Genomic DNA, 22,384 nt, shown 5'->3' on the forward strand with positions numbered 1-22,384 from the left:
TCATTTAGCTTCATTTCTCCAGGGTCCTTAGATTTATACATGCTGCTGGATTGTTGCCCCTTATTCCTAGCCTGCATATCATATCAGACAATCATCAGCATTGAAGAAACTCGCTCGCTCATCAGCCATATCACTCTAAGGATCAAAACAGATTCACTCCACAGATCAAAACCTTAGTCCACAGAAACCCATCAGCATTAAATAAACTTAAGAGAGAAAACCTTAATCCACAGAACTTCATCAGCATTAAAGAAACTTAGATCACAAACAAAAACGCCCAAGTCTTTAGCAAATCACCGTGCAGATGAAGATTCCAGGCTAGGAAAACAAAATTAAACATTTCTTCAGCCTACAAACTTTAAATCTGAGCCAGAAAAAAACTGATTCCCCTCTTTTGCCAGCCACACGCTCGAAAATTCTAGCCACAATCTAGCTTCTTGTCCGTTCCAGGGTCCACCCTCCTTTGCCGTTCAACCCCAAGTTCAAATCTGAGCCACAAAGCACTAAATCTTTTGATAACGCTTTCAATTCAGCTTCTTGTTCATCATTTCAAGCCCCTTCTTGAAACTTCCAAGTTTCTTTCCTTGACATCTCCCACCAACTCAGCTTCAATCGCTGATCCACCCCCAAAAAAACCCAAAAACGACATTAAATCCTCTTCTTGTGTGTGTTCGCTTCTACGACCTTCCACGCTAAGATCCTCAAAGATTCACGTGCGGCCTGACGCAGTCAAGGCGCTCCACTGCTTGAGATACGACCGCCGTCAGTTCTTGGAGTGTCACGAATGAGATCAGCGTGGTCCAGAGTCCTTGAGAAAGGCGATTTCCTGTCAAGATCGTGTGACAGGGCTCATCCAACGCGACTATTGGAATTTGGCATTGGCAATTGCCCGATCGACCCTATCCTATGCACGAATCAATTTCAACCCAAGCACGTGCACTCACATGCACATCTCTATCCTTAGCTTGGGCCCTAGTGGGCTTTCTGCTTTTCCCATGTCTCATGCCTAAGGCTTGAGATGTCTGGCAGCCTTCAAGTCTGCCAATCACAAGGTCATGACCATTCTTGGGCGGCCATTGCATAGTCTATAACGGGGGTGCCCATGGCTGCACACTGAATTTGTTAAAACTCGCTATAGTGTGTAATGGGGTGCACCCATCAAGATTGCCCACGACTCTTTTTCGGCACCCACACCTTGGGTTGTACTTGGGCACCATAAACAACATCATCAAACACCTCATGACATTGTGCTCTTGAAAACAATGGTTTTGTTGTGGGAAAAAAGACTTGCTTCAAGCGAGCATTATTGGTTTTTCCCTTACAAACCCTTTTCTCACCATGCCATTAGAGCTTATGGCTTAAATAAAACCATGAGAGCTTAGATAAAACTGTTCTCTAAAGTTAAATTTTTTGCAACCTTACACAAATTGAATCGAAATTTGCTTCATTGAGAAGCTCATTTTCCAATGAACATGTCTAAGTAACTTCATGATAGCTATTACACTCTTGTTGAGCATTCTCTTGTTTCTAGTCCGTAAGAAGCAATGTAAAGCAACCAGTTATGGACGGAGAGACTTATCTTAGATCGCAGGAGCTAGAAGTAAGAGATGTAATAGGCTTGGTTGTTCAAGGGGATGAAGATTGTAGAGGGGGAGCCAAGCTTAGTTAATTATTATAGACAGTTAAAAAACAAGCCACCAAAGAAGCTCAGCTACCGGCAAGATGCTTGGGTAAATGGTTCCATGTTATCGAGGCAAGATTGATTGATTTTCTTATTCCCATGTGCAGTTCCCCTTTTGTACCTTCTCCGGAGTGTCTCTCAATCTTTGTAGAGTTTAGAATTACGGATGTCTTCTATTGCATGTTACTTAACTTGGTATAAGGGGCCCAAGGGTGACTCTAGCCATTGCCTCCTCATAAGGGAACTCCTACCATTGCCTCCTAAGTCATCCCTATCACACCCTTGGTCTTTTGGATATGTCAATCATTCCTTAGCTTTCTATCTCAAGTTTGAGTTCACAACTACTACTTGCCTGTTCTTTTCAATGCTAGCTGAGAAAAACCTCCTAAGCAACCATTTGAGGAAAAGATGGGCTTGTATTAGAATCTTTGGAAGAGAAAAGTGGCAAGCTTAGAAGGAAATGGTCCCTAAACATTGTTTAGGCAATAAGAACAAGAGCTTGGTTATCTCAACAAGGTGTCGGTGGCATATCAGGCATGAATTAATTTTTGAAGCCAGGGTGCATATCCCTCAATCTAAAACTTTTAGAAGATTGGTGGTGAGTTGGAAGGAAAAACTAAAAGTAGTCATTTGGAAAAGTCAAAAGAAGGATGACAGGAGATAGCTCTTTATCCAAGACGTTTGGCTCGAGAACAATTCCTCCAAAAGAGGCACGGCCCCTATACAAGATTATCTCTTGGATTTCTCAAATTCTCAACAAGAAAGGTATCCATGTGTGTGGCTTGTGATCTAGGACAAACAGCTAGCATCAACAAGATTCAGACTCACAATTCTTTTCAACTAGAAGAGTTAAAGAGTGTCCACAAGCTCTTTTTTCCAGCATGTGATGCCCTCAGAGGTTCAAGCCTCCCAAATGGTGCATACAGGCTTGCCGTCTCGGACGTAGGGGATGCCATGCAAAAGTCTTCCTAGAACTTGTCTCATAGCCTGCAAAATGTAGATTTATTAAATCTGCATGAACACAAAAAAATTGAGGGTTAGCAAGAGGGATCTCTAATTTGATACACACTTTGAGAAGAAGCAAAATGTTGAAGCCAACTAAATGTGAATACTACCAGTTCAATTGAATGCCTTAAGCATGTTGCTCTATGATAAAACATTGACTAAGTGTGAATACTACTACTTCAACTGAATGCTTTAAGCATGTTGCTCTATGATAAAACATTGAGTAAATGTGAATATATGAGTTCGATTGAATGCCTTAAGCATGGTGCTCTATTATAAAACATGGACTAGGATGTTCTTTTTGTACGTACACCACAGAGTGGCCAATGATAAATAATAAGTCATTGGCTTTACATGATGCAGCAACGTGCGGGTTAAGTACTAAGGGAAGCTGAATATAGTCAACCTTGGCTCCAGTGTGACTGAGAAGTCCTTTTCCTTTCTTTGAGGTTATCATTTGCTTTTCAACATATTAATAGATATGCTAAATGGAAATTTTATAAGTAATACTATGGAATTAAAAAAAGACTACATTATAATTTAGCAATTAATTCTATAAAATGATTCAAGAGTAAAGAAACAAGGAGCTTCATTTAGACCCTAGTGATATTGATTTAGTCATATTTCAAACACATTAATAGGCATGCATGGATGATGTATGAATCAATCTTCAAGTAGGTCCGCATATTGTCCATCCCAACATTTTGAGATACACTCACCACAATGCAAAAGATTAATTGTGAGAGAGAATACATCTAGCAACCCTTGAGATGTCATCAGCGATCTCCTACTTGATAAACTCAGGCAACCTCATGAAGAGCTTGTGATTCGAACAACCAACACTTGGCACCCACCTTGAAAGTCCATTCTAGTAAGAACCACACCACTCAAAATTCTGAGGTCGATGTCTAATAACATGTTCTACCACTGGTCATGCTCATGACATGACCCACAAGCATAGTCGACTTGATCATAGATGGATGAGTTCTTGGCGCACCCTTCCTGGAGTAGCTTTGCCAGGTCTAGATCATCGTTTGATTCCTCTATTAGAGCTTGCCTTCTCATAGCATTCAAGCACATCCTTCTTTTTGCAAAATCTAGCACAAATTTCCCAATAGTGAGAGGAAGTCTAGAGGTAATATTTGAATAGAGTCTCCATGCGTTCTAAAAGTTTCTCCTCGAGAAGGCAATCGAAGGATGATTGTAAATATGATGACATAGTATAAAACCTGTTGGATTGAGCTTTACTTGGACATATCAGTGAATACATGGCTCCCATAGTACATCCCCCCTTGGCTTCATAATAGGACATGTTAGGAAGCCACACACCAAAATATGAAAACCAATACATCTTTTTAGGAGGACTATGCAAGGTAGAGAACCTTTAGAAGCAATGAAAACAAAACACTCAATACATATCACCCAAGGGAGAGGACCCCAAAATACATCAAGTTGTAGGAATAATAAAAATAGATCTCTTAGAAGTAAGAGATGTCCTCCAAGTAGCAAATGCACATGTGTGCACTTCCCTGCGAGTCGATGACGATGTCGATGAAGCACTAGGTAGGAATGCCCCAAAAAATGTGTCAGTGAAGTCCATGGGTTAGCTAAATGGAGCACTCACATAGTGACTCTCAAAATGGCTAAGGGAGAGTCATCGATGTCAAAGTAGAGGCTAGAGGTATCACGAGCACTTTGAGGAGCCAACCAATGTGTACCACGGGCACCACGAGCACTCAGAGAGGTGGTCAAAGAAGTCAAGGTGTAACCGGGACTCACATCAAGCTCGAAGCAATGCACCAATCGGAGAAGTTGCTATAGTGTAGTGTGTCGGAGTGCTTACATCATACTGGAAGCATCTTCACTTCCAATGCAATTTTAGAAAGTGGAGATTCACCTCGGGTACGGGCAAGTCTGGAACTTCTTCATGGCAGATAGAATTAGAAGGACAACAGCTCCAAGAGAATGACGGGCACCAACTTGCAAGAAACAACTTGCGAGCAGCAGCTCCAAGAGAATATGGGCACCAACTTGCGGGCAGCAGCTCCAAGAGAATGTCGGGTAGAAGGAGCAAATGGCGGGCTAGAGCAGAGGTCAACGATGAATAGGATGGAAAACTCCACGTTGAGCTGGCTACAGCATGCTTGGGCTGTCAAATCATTGAGCTCCAAAACAAAATTTGCACGAAGAAACAAATTTCGTCACTTCTTGCAGGGGCTGTAACTTTTCACAGAAAACTCGGATTGCAATGATGTAAAAACAAAATTTGTAGTACTCAAGGTCCTCTACAACTTTGCTGAAGAAACAAAGGTGTGATTTTGCTTCTAGATTTGGATAGAAGTGTCACATCGTCTGCAGGTCACAGAAAGATGTAGCTGAAGGAAGGAGAAGAGAGGTGGCAGATCATGGCGTGGAGAAGAGAGCTCAAGGAAGGAGAAAAGAGGGCAGCCTTCCAAGGAGGAGGAGGTAGAGCAGCTTCATTGGCCTCCCTCACCTCAACCTCTTGGAGGGGAAAGGGAAAGAGACAGCAGGGCTAGGAACATGGCTCTGATACCACATGAAAGATCATAGTGGTAGGGAGAGAAGCAAGCTAACACTAGGAATGGAAAGGAAAGATAACAAGCATAATGGAAATGAAATGGAAAGAAAATGAAAGCAATGGACAAGTACTCACATGATACCAAAGAGCTTGATGTTGACTGATGTAATAGATAATAGACAAGTACAACACTATATAGTGTGACATTAGACTCTAGAAAGTCACAATGTCTATGCGATATCTCCCAATATGACACGTGGCACGTCTAGGACTCACTAGACTATAAAATACACCTAGAACACTCATTTTAGACTCACTTTGGCTTCATATTCCAATAGAAACTGATTCCACTGTAGAGGACGAGGATAGTGAAGACTTAGAATCAGATAGCTTTGATGAAGACTCCGATGATGAGGAATCTAGCAAAAGCAAAAAGAAGAAAAAAGACAAGAAGTCAAAGACCAAGGAGAAGGCAAAGATAAAAAAGAAAGAGGATAAGAGCTCAAAAGGAGACTCTAGATTGGAAATAATGATCAAGGAGCAATTTCAGAACCTAAGGTTGTCACAAAATTGAGACAAGATTTCTTGTGAATACCATGACAAAGAAAAGTGTTGGTACAACCCAAATTTCAGAGGGAGAGTACCCCATTATATTCAAGTAGCAAACAATGCGGTCCCGCCATGTGTAGTGAATCAGATTGGAATGGGAGGACCAATGCAGCAAAGGTTCAATAACATGGCACCAAGAAGGCCAAACAACCAGACTTGGGTAGCTCAACACAACGACCCAACATGAATCAACCTTGTAATTATTGTGGAGTGGATGGGAATAGGCAAGGTTCACAATTTGAACTATGGTGTAAGCACACGGAGAAAAGAGGAATTCCAATTGTGTAGTATAATGCAAGAGGGAACCCAAATCCATAGGTACAACCATCAGCAGGAGTTAATGTGTAAGACAACTCATGCCCTGAAGAGGAAGATGAAGGCACAACAGTCACGACAAACAAGGACACTTCTAAAGCTAACACAGATGTGGATGCAATGGTAGTAACAAAATCAAAGGGAAAACAACCACTCCTAGGCTTGGGAGAAACTCCCAAGAATACAATTAAGCCAATTGATTGGAATGAACAAGAACAAGTAAAAAATAAGGCCTTAGAGCAAACTCTGCAAATCAATGCATAAAAGGACGCAAGGGAAGCTGAGATACACAAAAAGGGGAAGGCAACTGCAAATTCGATGCCAAAAATATAGTTGTTTGACCTCAAGCTGCAAAAAGTGTTACTAAGAATCAATGAGACTCCCATTCATGCAAAACATGATAGAGCTACAAGTATGCCCAGCTGTAAGAACACAACAGAGCATTCAACTAAGCCGAAACAAGAAAGGCACAGCTAGTCGACTCAAACATATGTCCCTAATGCAGAGATTCCGATTCTTGTCGGACCTAAACCAGACAATGATTACAATGAAGGGAGCAACACCAATCGACAACCAACCAAGCGACTACAAGCAAACATGCCTGACTTCGATAAAAGCACTATGGTCTTGAAGGAAGACAATGCTCATGATGCAAAAGGTCATGGTTGGCCTGATGCTTTCTTCAAAAAACTACTACACTCAAAGGTACAAATTACCTTGGACCAGCTCGTGAATCTCATATTTGCATTTAAAGAACAATTATTTCAAGGCCTCCAAGAAGATAAACTACCAAAGGCACCTAACTACATACTCGAGAAGGATGAAGAATAAGTTGTAGAAGTCTACAGCTCAACTGTGGAAGAGGTGGATTATAGAGTACCCACAATTGATGTGGAATACAAAAGACAGAGAATCCTTGATGTACTTATTGAAGGTGGATCTAGAGTAAACATATTGTCTGAAGACTTGTTCAATAAATTCTGCACTATTGAGCTTGCTCCAATGCCCTTCCAAGTAAGAATGGTTGACCAGAGAAGGATACGGTCACTTGGAATTCTCAGAGGTCAGGAAATCAAAATATGGGGATTAAGGTTTCATTGTGATATTATGTTGTACTTCGCATGGAGGAAAGAGAGTTCCTACTCCATGCTCTTAGGAAGACCTTATTGGCTCTGGGCTGCAAAAGTAAAACAAGATTGGGGATCTGAGAGGATTACCATCAGAAATGGCAAGAAAAAATTCAAGATCTCCCTAACAACAAAAAAGAGTTTCCCTAGACATATGCAGCCATTAGAGGCAGAAGGAATTCACATGGTGGTTGAACTAGAGGAAGATGAGGAGGAAATGTTCCTAAAGAGGAACCCATTAGTGATACCTCTATTTGAGGTGGATGTCCAAAGCATTGTCAAGCAATACATCAGTATAGATGGCCAACCACAAAATCCTGGTCAGACTATGCAAACTCCACAGGCACATAGAATCCTATAGAAATTGGATACTGAATCTATAACTATACAGCATAATGATGCAACTGAATCAGACAATAAGATACTGAATTGGATGACAATCACAAAACACGTGTGCAAGCCATCATTGAGGCAGAGCAATAGTTTGAAGAACATATTAAAAGAAGTGCAAGAGTAAAAGAGGATGATCCCGAGGCAATGAATCTTGGAGACCCTAGTGACCCAAAAACAGTGCTTGTAAGCACTAGACTTCAAGAGCCATTCAAAGAACATCTTAGACAATTGTTGATTGAATTAAAAGACGTATTTGCATGGCATTATACAGATATGAAACGGGTATCTCCTATATTCTGCCAACACAGGATCAACCTGAGGAAGGATGCAACCCCAATAATCCAACATAGGTATAGAATGAACCCCAATTATGCCAAACAAGTAAAAGAGGAACTGGATAAACTACTCGAGGTTGGATTCATTTATCCATTAGATCATGTGACATGGTTTTCACCCATTGTCATTGTTCCCAAAAAGAATGGAAAACTTAGGATATGTGTAGATTATAGAAAGTTGAATGCTGCCTCAATTACTGATTCATTCCCACTACCATTTTGTGACTCAGTCTTAGATGTTGTTGCACGACACATAATTTATAGTTTTCTTGATGGATTCAGTATCTATAATCAAATTAGAATGGCCCCAAAAGACGAGGACAAAATAGCATTTGTAACTGAGTGGGGAGTGCCTGCATCAAATGTAATGACATTTGTACTAAATTATGCACCGCCAACTTTCCAAAAGTACATAGAAGAGGTATTCGCAGAATACTTAACAACTTTCATATGCAAGTATTTCTAGATGATTTCTCAATATTTGGAAAGAGACATGAGCACCTCAATCAGCTTAGACTATGCTTTGAAAAATGTAGAATTGCTAGGCTCATCGTCAACCCTGCTAAATGTGCATTTGCTATAAAAAGGGGAGTCCTTTTGGGCCATATCATCTCAGAATAAGGAATGGAAACTGATCCCAAAAAAGTCTCAGTGATACAGAAGGCAAACCCTCCAAAGACTATCAAACAGTTGCAAAGATTTGTTAGTCAAATCAAATGGCATTGTAGACTTTTAAGGTATTTATCAGAGGTATGCTTCCCACTTACTAAACTGACAAGGGAGTCAGAACCATATGAATGGGGAAAAGAGCAACAAGAAGCCTTTGATATCTTGAAAAAGATGGCCATAGCACTGTGACATGAAGTTGGGGGTAATTAACTTTATGCATCTCTTCACTTCCTACTACTTTCGAACTGAGTGATAGAGATCATTGGGAAAGGGACATTAAAAAGAAGCTTTTATACCAAGAGACCATACCATACTATCTTGCCTTAGATGAGAATGAAGATGGTAACATCCCAAGTGATGTTGTACTCCAGCATAGGGAGAAGGAAAGGATCAGCAGAGGCCATAATCTCAGCAAGCCGGTCTGCACCAAAGAGAAGAGTATGTTGTTGAAAGAAGATCTTGCGACTCAACATGACATGAACTGATATATATCGAGGAGTTTGAATGGGTTGATTGGGTCGTATGGGTAGGTTCCGAGGAAACATTGCACCTCCTTCATAGACACCTTTACACTTAGCTCAAAACACTCTTCAAACTGTCATAAGACACAGAGACCCATATCTTTTAGCATCATGATGCACCTTGAAATGGGCTTCGCTCTGATATAAGTTTTGTAAGAAACAGAGAAGTGTTCGGAAAGATATGGGTAGTTTACTGGACGGGGGTAAAAACTATCTGGAAAAAAATAGTCACACACAGAGAGTCATGGATTTTTGGTTTGACATCTAATATAATAATTGAAGACATAGGATGATGCTTGAAGAGAGCTTCGTGTTGATATAAGTTTCATCCAAATCAAACTACCAAGTGAAAAGTTATGAGCAAAATACTGACAGAGGGTCAAAGTGTCATGAAAAACACCTACTCCTTCTACTGGTGCTAACTTGGGATAATACTACCTCCATGCTTAGACTTCATCAACGATCCAAGTCCCATAGAGGTCGCCTAGGAGGGAAGGAAGAACCCCCTTTGTGGCTTGGGAAATAGATAAACCATGTATGCGCAATGAGTAGCCGAATAGGCAAGACTTTTGAGCACTTTGGAAGAGAAAACAATGGAAAAAAGGGAAGAGACACTCAAGAGAGAGAACCTAAAGTGACCTTCATTACCAATAGAGTGAGACTCCACTCCAATGCAACTCAAAATACTACAAACACAAGGGAGAAGAAGATGTTTCATACGTACAAGAGGGAGCGAAATCTCCAAGACTACTCATAGAGAGAGAATGAACTAGAGAGAGATGGACTCAAGAGTCTACATAAGAGAATATATACAAAAGGGAGAGAAGGCTCATAGAAGAGGCTTGAGGAGACTAGAGCTACAGCAACATGAGGCCTAATGGTGGAAGAGATGATGAACAAGGGAGAGGAGGGCTCCTTTTATAGAGATTTTATCACCCTCCTTCATTACAATTGCTACCTGTAGATTTCTTTCCCCATCAATCACATAAGCCCATGTGTCACCATCCATGTCCTTTTTGGCTACTCTTGCCATGTGTCCCATCAAAAGATGCTCAAGACTTAAAATATTGAGAAAGTCAAGAGTCTCCCCACATGGAGCCCATAAGGACCCTCTCTTTTCCATATGTCCACATCCTCCTTATTCCACATAGGAATTCTAGAAGGATTCCTCTTGAGTCCACACTCCCCCACATGCCTTCCACACGGACATGAGCCCACCTCTTTATATGACTCACTCTTCCTATTTTCTAAAAACCCCATACACAAATAACTCTCACCCCATACCAAGGTATTTATCATTCATACACATGGTATTTACAATGATCCATTCCACTCATCCTCTCAATCCCATACAATATCTTAGAAAATAGAAATAAGTGAGAGCTGCCAGGCTATCACTTGATACTCAAACTCTTATCAAACATAGAGAAAAACAATACCAATGCCAAATAAAAAATATCAATTTTTGGCATCACATCTTTCCCCCCAAGCAGATCCTCTCTAGTTTGATAGAGAGGGTGTGCCGGCCCTCAAGGTGGTCGAGCATAGAAGAATTTAAGGTGATACTCATTGGTGCATCGAGGTATCACCATGCCTCGTCTTCGCCCACTAAGTCGCATAATCTGTGGCCACCAATAAATAATGTTTGCCCTGATATGAGCGAGGGAGTGGGCCCACAAAGTCCAACCCCCACCTCTCAAATGGTCCATATGTTGGAATAGGCTTCAAGGGCCCAGGAATCAACTATCACCTTCCAAACTTTTGGCATACTTTACAACTTTGACACCATTCATATACATCCTTATGGAGGTGTGGCCAAAAGTAACATGCATTAAGAATTATCCTAGCTGTGCTTGCTGAAGCAAAATGACTAGAGCATTCATGACACATTTCTAGGATTCTCCTAGTCTCCATGGGATGGACCACCCGATGGAGCATCTTATCTTTTCCCAATTTACAAAGAATGTCATCAACAATAGTCTAGGGACAAGCCTTCCTTACCAATCTCTGCTTATGTTGTGGAGTTAACCCTCGAGGAAACATGCCTTCTTCCACATTTTGCTGAACATCTTGTATTTTTGACCATCCAGTGTCTACCAAAGAAACCACCCCCCGGTCTTGTACTACAATGGCTTGAGTAGCCAACTCATTTGCCCTTTGATTTTCTTTTTTGTTTATATGAACAAACTTGCAAAAATGAAACTGACTGCATAGTGCCATAGCCTTTTGATTAAGCTCCTTCAAATGAGGACTTCTTGTCTTGTAATGCCCTTCCATTTGCTTTATAATAAGCTGAGAATCTCCTCTTACTTCCAATTCTTTAACTTGACTTTGAAGACAGCCCTCCAAACCAAGAATCAAAGCATTATACTCAGCTGCATTGTTAGTTGTGATACTTGGAAGCTCTTGTCTTCTAGCCCATACTTCCTGACCTTCAAAATTCATCAAGACCATCCCCCTGGCTCTTTGTTAGCATGAAGGACTAAAAACCCAATCAAAATATAAGACAAAAGCTGTTGGTAGTGTCTCCCTTTCATCATTGATGTCCTCCTTATATTTCTTTTCTTCTCATAGATCCTGCCGTCCTGTGAGCAAATCTGCCATAGTGGACCTAGTGGTATTTTCAGTGACAAAAGAGAAAGAGAACTCTTGAAACTCTGACAACCATTTCGCAAATCTCCCCCTAGGATTAGATTTGTGAACTAGATATGCTAATATAGACTAAGAGGTAAGGAAGAAAAATGGTCGAGGTAAAATTTTATGACTCAAAACACCAAAGAGAGAGCTTGCTGCTCCATTTCTCCATACCTTGTTTCCACCTCTATAAGCTGTTGGCTAACATAATAGATGGGTTGCATTCTACCTACCTCTCCTTTTTGTAGCAATACAGTAGCAACTAAATGCAAGGATACACTTGGATTTACATAAAAGGCTTGAGACCAATCAGGGGGCTTTAATATTGGGCCCTTACTTATGGCCTCCTTAAGTTGTTGAAAAGACTCTTGTTGCTCCACGTCCCATTGGAAAGAAACTCCTTTTCTTGTCAACAAGTTCATGGGATGCGCTATCTCTGTGAAATCATCACAAAAACGTTGATAATACTTGCTCTTTCCTAGAATTCTGCAAACACCATTGACACTCTCAGGACTTGGCAATGCCATGATTGCTTGAACTTTGTTAGGATCCATTTGTAGGCCTTCTTCAGACACAATATGCCCCAACAAGGCTACTTTTGTTTGAGCCAAATGACACTTGCTAGGATTTAGACACCCTTTTGCTTCATCAATCCTAGCTAAGGCCATTTTTAACTTCTCCATGTGATCTATGCGCCGAGAATAAATGCAAAAATCATCCAAAAACACCCTTATGAACTAGAGAGAGATGGACTCAAGAGTCCACATAAGAGAATATCTACAAGAGGGATAGAAGGCTCATAGAAGAGGCTTGAGGAGACTAGAGCTACAGCAACATGAGGCCTAATGGTGGAAGAGATGATGAACAAGGGAGAGGAGGGCTCCTTTTATAGAGATTTTATCACCCTCCTCCACACATTTACAATTGCTGCCTATAGATTCCTTTCCCCTTCAATCACATAAGCCTGTATGTCACCATCCATGTCCTTTTTGGCTACTCTTGCCATGTGTCCCATCAAAAGATGCTCAAGACTCTTAAAATATTGAGAAAGTCAAGAGTCTCCCCACATGGAGCCCATAGGGACCCTCTCTTTTCCATATGTCCACATCCTCCTTATTCCACATAGGAACTCTAGAAGGATTCCTCTTGACTCCACACTCCTCCACATGCCTTCCACACGGACATGAGCCCACCTCTTTATATGACTCACTCTTCCTATTTTCTAAAAACCCCATAATATCCTGTATACAAATAACTCTCACCCCATACCAAGGTATTTATCATTCATACACATGGTATTTACTCCATTCCACTCATCCTCTCAATCCCATACAATATCTTAGAAAATAGAATTAAGTGAGAGCTGCTAGGCTATCACTTGATACTCAAACTCTTATCAAACATAGAGAAAAACAATACCAATGCCAAATAAAAAATATCAAATTTTGGCATCACAACACCTATACTCTAGCCACTAGATTGGACATTAGCTTTTGATGTTTTTGTGGATGCATTAGATGTAGCTGTTGGTGCAGTTTTGATGTAGCGAAAGAAAAACAAATGGTTCAGGCCAGTATACTATGCAAGTAGAATTTTGTCCAAACATGAGAAGAATTATGCTGTCCATGAAAGAGAAGCACTTGGCATGGTGTATTTGCACAAGTTTAGGCACTATCTACTCGGCAACAAGGTTATCTTTCATGTGGACCATCAAGCATTATTATATTTAATCAACAAACCTCAACTGACTGGTAGACTTGCAAGATGGATGCTTTTGCTCTACAAGAATTTGATTATTCAATTGTTCTAAGACCCAAAAAGCATCATGCTATTGTAGATTACATGAGCAGACTAACATTTGGAGAAGATCTTACAAGAATACCAAATGAACTGCCTGATGCAAGAATACTCATGATCCAAATAGAGAATCCTCCAGATTGGTATGATAAAATATTCTTCTTTTTTACTGATGGTCTCATCCCTGAATCTTTGACCAGAGATCAAAGAAAAAAGCTTGTCTTGCAAAGAAAACCCTACTTGGTCATTGTAGGAGTTCTCTATATAAGGGGAATTGATCAGGTCATCAAGAGATGTGTGCAAAATCATGACCAAAAGGCTGTCTTGGTGGAAGCTCATGGACTATCAGCGGGAGGACACTTCTCAAGAGAAATCACAGGCAGAAAAATAATGCAGGCAGGCCTATGGTGGTCGACAATACTAAGAGATGCTCATAATTATGCAAAATCTTGTCTAACATGTCAAAGAGATGATAGGCCACTTGATGATGAAAAAATGCCACATCAGCCCATCCTTGCATTGGGTCCATTTCAAAAATGGGGACTAGGTTTTGTAGGCCCCATCAAGCCAGCTGCAAAATACACTGGAAAATAGTACATCCTAGGTGCAGCTAACTATTGCACAAAGTGGGTAGAGGTAATGGCCCTCAAAGACAACAAATCAAGAAGTGTTGCATGGCTTCTATCTCACAATATTATCACAAGATTTGATGTTCCTATTGAGATTGTGTTGGATAGGGGTACACAGTTCATCAACAAGATAATCAGGAAGGTCACAAAACTCCACATGATGCTCCACAAGAATAAAATTTCCCTCTGCATGTGGGTGGCAAACAAGCGTACGACCCCTGTTTTTCTTGCCATGCCCTATAAATTGTCTTCTTGATATGGGGAATTCTTCAAGATGCCCCTTCTCATCTATTCATCCTGAAAGTAATATTCCTCATCATCATGGATTGCAGAACTTCCTTCATTATTTCTCCTAACTGAACTTGAGTCACCCTCCTCTTGCAAGGGCACTGCTATCCAGTTGTGGAAGTCAATTCCCAGGAGCCTCTAAATCAGGGTCGTCCTTCAGCAAGGTACCTACCTTCAGGTTCCCACACTTGTGAGCCTCTTACTTGAGCTCTGATACCATGTTAAAAAATCAACCAATAGAGGATACGCACAACGAAAGGCTGATAAAATAGCCTAGGATCTCACACCATATGTGTGGCGGGGTGAGAATCACAAACTTCTTAAATTATGTGCTTCAAATAGATGTGCAGACTCATACATAAACAATGATCTAGTCAAATATAGAAGCTACTAAAATAATATATTTCCATCCAAGGCTATGGACACAATACAAAAGAGATAGATCCAAAGTCCCACCAGAGCGTGGTCCTTTGATCTTACCATCACGTACTTCTACTATTTGTCGGATATCTTTAGAACTTGAGCCCGCGTGCTCCATCTCAAGCTTATGTAGACTCTCTATCCTTTGACCTTAGCTTCTTGCTGCCCTAGGAGACAGCCAAGATACCAGCCCTAGTAAAGCTTAGTCTGCTGCCACTCTCTAGAGTTCTCTACCTCCAAGTAGGCATGAGGGTGTGTGAGTAGCTACGGCTCCTGAATTTGGATTGCTAGATGAGTGAATGAGGCACTAAGCCTCGCTTTTACAAGCTCTAAGGGCCATTAGATTAGCCATTTGGGCCAAGCCTAAATGGCCAACTTTGTAGCCCCTTCAACCAACTCCACAGTACCCCATAAATGGGCCTATGGGCTGCCTTTATGGGGCAGTGGGTTGGCCAACCGACCCTATATAAGGGCACAGTGCTACCCACTATAGCCCCTCCCTTCCCTGCAATACTTTGTCTATTGTTGTGTTGTTGTCAAGCCCTCTTGTAGGCCTTTAACCTACTCATGGCCCTGCTAATCCTAGGCACCTCTAGCTCAGGATTCTCTTCCCACTTGCTGCTCCAGATCTTCCTTCTTGCAAGCCCATTCCATCCCTTGGATGCCCCGCCATACGCACTATCTTGGTGCCATCTATTGCAGTCTTCATCTCTTGTGAGGTGCTGCCCTTGTGGCAACCCCCTCTCTTCCTCTCCTTTGGACATATCCTACCCTAGGTCTCCCTCCCCCATGCTCTCCTCATTTGGGGGCTTACTGAGAGTGCTCTCAACGGAAACAAGAACAGAAGAAGGAGAGAGAGAGAGAGAGAGAGAGAGAGAAAGAGAGCCACACAAGTTTTGGTGGGTGCAGAACCACCCTAATCTTCTTTTTCATTCATTTATATATGTGTTTGAGTATTGTACATAACTGGGGTAAAGGCACAGTGACATTTAACCCCCACAACCTCCCACTTAAAGGACAATGTGCCTTTAAGGGAGAACAACCAGTGAGCATACTATCCAATGCCCATCAATACACGACAATACTCAAATCGCTGACTAGGTAGACTCTTCGTCAGCATATCTGCAGGGTTATCACCTGTATGAACCTTGACAAGCTCTATGTGCTTGTCCTCAAGTACCTCCCTGATGAAATGGTACTTGACCTCAATGTGTTTGGTCTTTGCATGAAAGACCGGATTCCGTGCTAGCTGAATAGCACTCATGGAATCACTATGCAATGTCGGTACACCTGTATGAATCCCCAAGTCTCCCACTAGCTGATCAAGCCATATCGCCTCCTTGTAACCCTCTGCATGATAGTGACAATGACGTTCTCTTCATGTCTAGTCTATCTGTAGAGTTGCTTACCACTTCAGATGATGCATATTCCCAGGATTGGATTTTGGATTCTGGTGCTTCATTCCATGTTACTCCCCATAGGGAATGGTTCTCCACTTATGACAGTGGAAAGACAGGTTGTGTGCATCTTGGAAATGACTATGCATGTGACATAGTGGGAGTAGGTGACATAAAGTTTTCTTTTGCAAATGGATCTGCATTTATTTTGAAACATGTGAGACATGTGCCTAAGTTGACCAAGAGTCTTATTTCAGTGGGTCAGCTAGATGATGCTGGTTTTCACACCACTTTTGGCTTTCAGAGTTGAAAAAATCAGAAGGGCTCTATGCTTTTGGCCAGGCGTGCCAAGTGTGGGACTTTGTATCCCTTACATGTATCAAGGGTATTTGATCATGTTGTTGCAATAACCGAGCAGCCAAGCACTTCTTTGTGGCATTGCAGGTTGGGGCACATGAGCCTGAATGGAATGAAACTCTTATGCCGTTTGGGTTATGTACCGCATTTGAGTTTCTCTGATTTTGAATTTTGTGAGCACTGTCTCTATGGGAAGTAGACTAAATCAGCCCATAAAAGAAGGGGAAAGAAAGAGTTTGAAAAGCTTGATTTGGTGCATTCAGACGTATGTGGTCCCATGCCTACACGGTCATTAGGCGGGGCTGAATACTATGTGACATTCATTGATGATGCAACTAGGAAAGTGTGGGCTTATGCTATAGCTCGGAAGAGTGATGTATTCCAGGTATTTCAGAAATGGCTCGCCTTGGTTGAGAATCAGTCAGGTAGAACGCTTAAATGCCTACGGACTGACAATGGTAGAGAGTATCTCTCTCATGACTTTCAGCATTTCTGTGATACATGTGGGATTAAGAGGGGGCTCACATCCCCTCGTACTCCAGAGCAAAATCCAGTTGCAGAAAAGATGAACCGTACCATTCAAGAAAGGTTGCAATGCATGCTTTCCAATGCAAGTCTTTCTGGTGGTTTTTGGGCTGAGGCAATGAAGACTGCAGTGCATGAGATCAATAGATCACCTAGTAAGAGTTTGGATGGTGGTATTCCTGAAGAGGCATGGAGTGGCAAGAAGCCCTCTTACTCTCATTTGCGTATATTTGGGTGTGAGGCATGTGCACATGTGCCAAAAGAGCTTCGAAAGAAGCTAGATCCTAAGTCTAGGAAATGCATCTTTTTGGGTTATGGTGAAAGTGGAGAGATGGGCTATCGTCTCTGGGATCCAGAAGCAAAGAAGATCATACGCAGCCATGATGTAGTCTTAAATGAGAAAAAGATGCATAAGGCACCCATGAGGGATGTGGAAATGAGGAGAATCACTTTCCAGGATGTGAATCCACCTGCATATGTTGATAGTTGTCCATGCACCAAATGTGCAAGAAATGGTATCACCAAGTACTCCCACAGGTATACAATCAAGGGTAGATGATGGATCATCTATTGGTGGAAATGATGAGCCAAATGTGGCTGATATTATGCAGGTGGGACAGCAAGCTGAAATGCCCTTGAGAAGATCTTCTAGAGTGTCTAGACCGCCTGATAAGTTTGTTCTAGGGGTAGACTATGTGATGCTTACTGATTGCGGGAAGCCTTCTTGCGACAAAGAGGCTATGATGCGCGAGGATCAATGCAAGTAGGAGTATGCTATGCAATCAGAGATGAGTTCACTTATGAAGAATAAGACTTGGGACTTGGTTTCTTTGCCACATGGAAAGAAAGCATTGCCATGTAAATGGGTCTACAAAATGAAGGTCACAGGTGATGATGTGCCTAGGTACAAGGCCCGTTTGGTTGCTAAAGGGTTCAAGCAAGAGAAGGGTGTGGACTTTGATGACATATTCTCTCCGGTTGTGAAGATGACCACACTTAGATGCATGCTTGGACTAGTCGCAGCAGAGGATATGGAGCTTATGCAAATGGATGTCAAGACAGCTTTCTTGCATGGGGATTTGCATGAGGAAATTTACATGGTGCAGCCGGAAGGCTTTGAAGAAAAGGGCAAAGAGCATTTAGTTTGCAAGTTGAAGAAGAGTCTCTATGGTCTTAAGCAAGCACCTAGAGAATGGTATCAGAAGTTTGATGCTTTCATTCGGTCCCAGGGTTTTTTTAGGAGTGAAATTGATCACTGCCTCTACACTAAAAGGGCTAAGGATAATAGCTTGATAATCTTGGCACTATATGTGGATGATATGCTATTGGCTAGCAAGAATACTTATGAGCTAGATGCATTAAAGGCCAAGTTGCATGAGGCCTTTGATATGAAGGATTTGGGATTTGCAGGTCATATTCTTGATATGCGCATCACGTGTGATCGGAGTAGGAAACTCTTTTGGCTTTCACAAAAAGAGTATGTTACAAAAGTATTGCAACGTTTCAATATGGAGGAGGGAAAGGCAGTGAGTACTCCATTGCCTCCATATGTGAAACTGAGTCATACAGATAGTCCCAAATCAGATGAGGAGAGGGCCATGATGGCCAAGGTTCCTTATGCATCAGCAGTTGGGAGTCTTATGTATGCTATGATAGCTACTAGACCTTTCTTTTGATTTGCACCCCAATTTGCATTCTTTTTCTTATCCTTTTGCTCTCTTTTCAGCTTGTAGCAGTCCTTTTTCATATGGCCCTTCTTGCCACAATGGTAACACTCAATGTTCCGTGCCATGAATTTGCTACGAGACTTTTCTCTTTCTTGGGACTTCCCCCTAAACTGTGATCTGCCCCTTTGCACATCTAAGGCTGCATCCTGCTTGTTGTCATTCATAGACTTCCATCTAATCTCCTCGGCCAATAAGCTACCCACAACATCATCAAATTTCAGTACTCCACCAGGTGCAGAGTTACTGACAATTGTACGAAAGGTATCCCATGAGGATGGCGATGAACATAAGAGAAATATTGCCTTAGTCTCCGCATCAAAATTCATTTTCTGAGCTTGAAGCTGGCTGAAAATAATATTGAATTCATTCAAGTGAGAAGCAATGGAGACCCCTTCCTTCATCTGCAGCTCAAACAACCTCTTAATGAGGTAAACTTTATTAGAGGCAGTTTCCTTTTCATAAGTGGCACACAGTTTCTTCCACAAATCTTCCGTAGTCTGCTCATTTATACTACTGTGAAATAAACTGACTCTGCAAGATGAAGTCTAATAGTAGACTTTGCTAATGCATCCAACTCATTCCAATCATCCTCAGACATATTTGTAGGCTTAGCTTCAATCCCTGCCAAGGGTTTAATCTGCTTCTTTTGAATAAGCACATCCCTTATCTGTTCTTTCCACAAAGAAAAGTTTGTCCCATCAAACTTTTTAATGTTGAAAAAATCCTTTTCAGACATGGAAGAGGATGCCATGATGCAAATGAAGCAAAAATCCCAAATGCTAGTGCCTACGAGAGAGAATCACACCAAATACCAAGTGCACCTAAATGTGTATGCCACAATAGACTGAAATATCACCAAAACTCAAAGCTCAAAGCATCTGACTCATGTGCATATACTATGCATCCATATGAGCAAATCTGGCCCAAAAGAAAATACCAACTGCAATGGCAATCCAAAATGCCAATAAGTGCCAAATGACTCAAGCATAAACACCGTCCACTGGCATATGCATTAATAATATCTCATCCAAGAGAGCATAGCACTATCAGTGCATCACCTGCAATGTGTCAAAGCTGTCCGTCAGCATAAAATAGCATCCATGTGCAAAGCGTCCATAAAAAATAGCATCCCACAAGGCAATTTGGGCCTATTAGCGCATCCAATAAGGACCGCAATGCATCCAAATGGCCTATAAATCATCCACTGCAACCCAATGCATACCACAAATGAGGCACACTACTCAAACTGCAACCAGAGTGATCTGCATAAAGTATGCTCAAGAAATCATAGTCCCACGGTAATGACCGCTACTGAAAATAGAACCTGAGATGCCTCAAAACATGGGCGCCATTGCATAATCGGACTCAGCAAGAAAATCTGCAAATATCTCTCTTCTGCCAGAACTCCAAAATTCCAACCGATGAGTGAGAAATGGGAGTTAACACTTATCCACTGCCATGTGGCATAAATCTAAGGTTTCAAAACCTTAGAATGAAAAATGCATAACAGAGAGATGAAATCGAATACACAGAGATCTATAACTTTGAAAATTCTCCACCGAATTGCGCAAGAACTGACAGGTAGGGGTCTTTGGGCGTCCAAAACGCAATGGGACAGACGGTTTTGGAAACCGTGGTCTCAATCACTGGGTCCAACACACAGACTGAAAAACGTTTTTGGAAACAAAGCTGTTTGTAAACTCCACCGAAGTGCGAATGATGAGCAACATAGAAGTTTTAGGATTTCCTGAGTCCACAGATCTGCAAATGGTTGCTCCAAACTTGAGTTCCAACACCCGGGCAAAAAACGCAGAAACTGACACAGTGAGTGAGAAATCCAATGAAATGATCCCAGATTCAAGAATGAAGGTGTTTCCAAGCTCCTGAAGTGAAGTGGACATCAAAAGCAAGCAATAGTTGCCTCTACAAGTCAATATGGAGTCTCTGTCATGAACGGAACAGGGAAAAGCTCAAAAAACGACTTTTTCTTTGAAAACACTTAACAGGCTCTCAAAACCACTTCACAAAACCAAAGTGACTTTTCCAAAGGTTCCTCCAAGGTCTTTGCACACTCGGATGTAAGTAAAGTCACCCACAAAGCTTCCCACATAGCTTCTCCTTCCTCCCACAGAGCTGTTGAGCTTCAAGCATTCACGCACGCTCAGCTAGATCACCCGAGCTCTGATACCAGTTGAGAGTGCTCTCAACGGAAGCAAGAACGGAAGAAGGAGAGAGAGAGAGAGAGAGAGAGAGAGAGAGAGAGACAGAGAGCCACACAAGTTTTGGTGGGTGCAGAACCACCCTAATCTTCTTTTTCATTCATTTATATATGTGTTTGAGTATTGTACATAACCGGGGTAAAGGCACAGTGACCTTTAACCCCCACACTTCCAGATGGGGAGGTGAAATTTCCAACACTACTGGTATATGCATCCTCCCCTCGCCTTTTTCTTAGGTCCTTGTTGTTGACCTTTGCTCCACCTTAAGCTCCTATAGATCTTGCCTAATAGCGAGGTACCCATGTTTCTTCTCTTCTATTCTCTTGGGCATATGCCCTAGGTCTCCCTCCCCCATGCTCTCCTCATTTGGGGGCTTATAGATGGGGAAGTGACCTTTCCAAGGGGCATACAGATGGGGAAGTGATCTTTCCAACAAGTTCAAGGGCCCTACTGGAGGACTGTACCCTTGCGACAAGGAGGGTGACTCAGATTCCCATAAAGGCTGCCCTACAAGTTTCCATAAGGGCTGCCCATAGACCCATAAAGGGGGAGCTAGTGTGGTCTGCGGTTGAAGGGCCAATAGTTGGCTGCCCATAGCCCTATAGAGGGGGAGCTGGTGGGGTCAGTTGAAGGGCCACCAATCAGCCATTATGGCCCTGTTGGTCATTCAGTTTTGAAGCCCACTTGGGGCCTATAAAAGGAGGCATTATCCATCCAGCAAGCCAAATGGGACAAGCTAGAATGTTGTTTGGTAATAAAAGGGTCGAATATGCCATTAAGAATGTAGCTCAACCATTGTTAAATCCAAATAAGAGAACCACACATTCATAAAGCCCGTGTCTAGTCTTGAAAGCTGTCTTCCATGTGTTAGCATCCTTGATTCTGACCTGATGATACCCACTCTTGAGATCAAGCTTGGTAAAGAATGTTGCTCCTTGAAGTTGGTCCAGTAAGTCATCAATCCTGGGAAGGGGATGCCTATTCTTCACTGTAATCTTGTTTAAAGCTCTATAATCAATTCGCAACCTATAAGAACCATTAGATTTGGGAACCAAGATAACTGGAGAGGCACATGGGGAAGAGGATGGCCTGATGTAGCCAACATCCAAGAGCTCTTGTAGTTGCCTCTTAATTTTATTATTCTCCAGGGGTTGCTCTTATAGAGCCTTGTTTAGAAGGGAAGAGATGGGAACAAGG

Source organism: Dipteris shenzhenensis, chromosome 1 (genome assembly GCF_047967505.1).
Source record: "Dipteris shenzhenensis isolate YYH24624 ecotype China chromosome 1, Dip_SZ_1.0, whole genome shotgun sequence".
NCBI classification, from domain to species: domain Eukaryota; kingdom Viridiplantae; phylum Streptophyta; class Polypodiopsida; order Gleicheniales; family Dipteridaceae; genus Dipteris; species Dipteris shenzhenensis.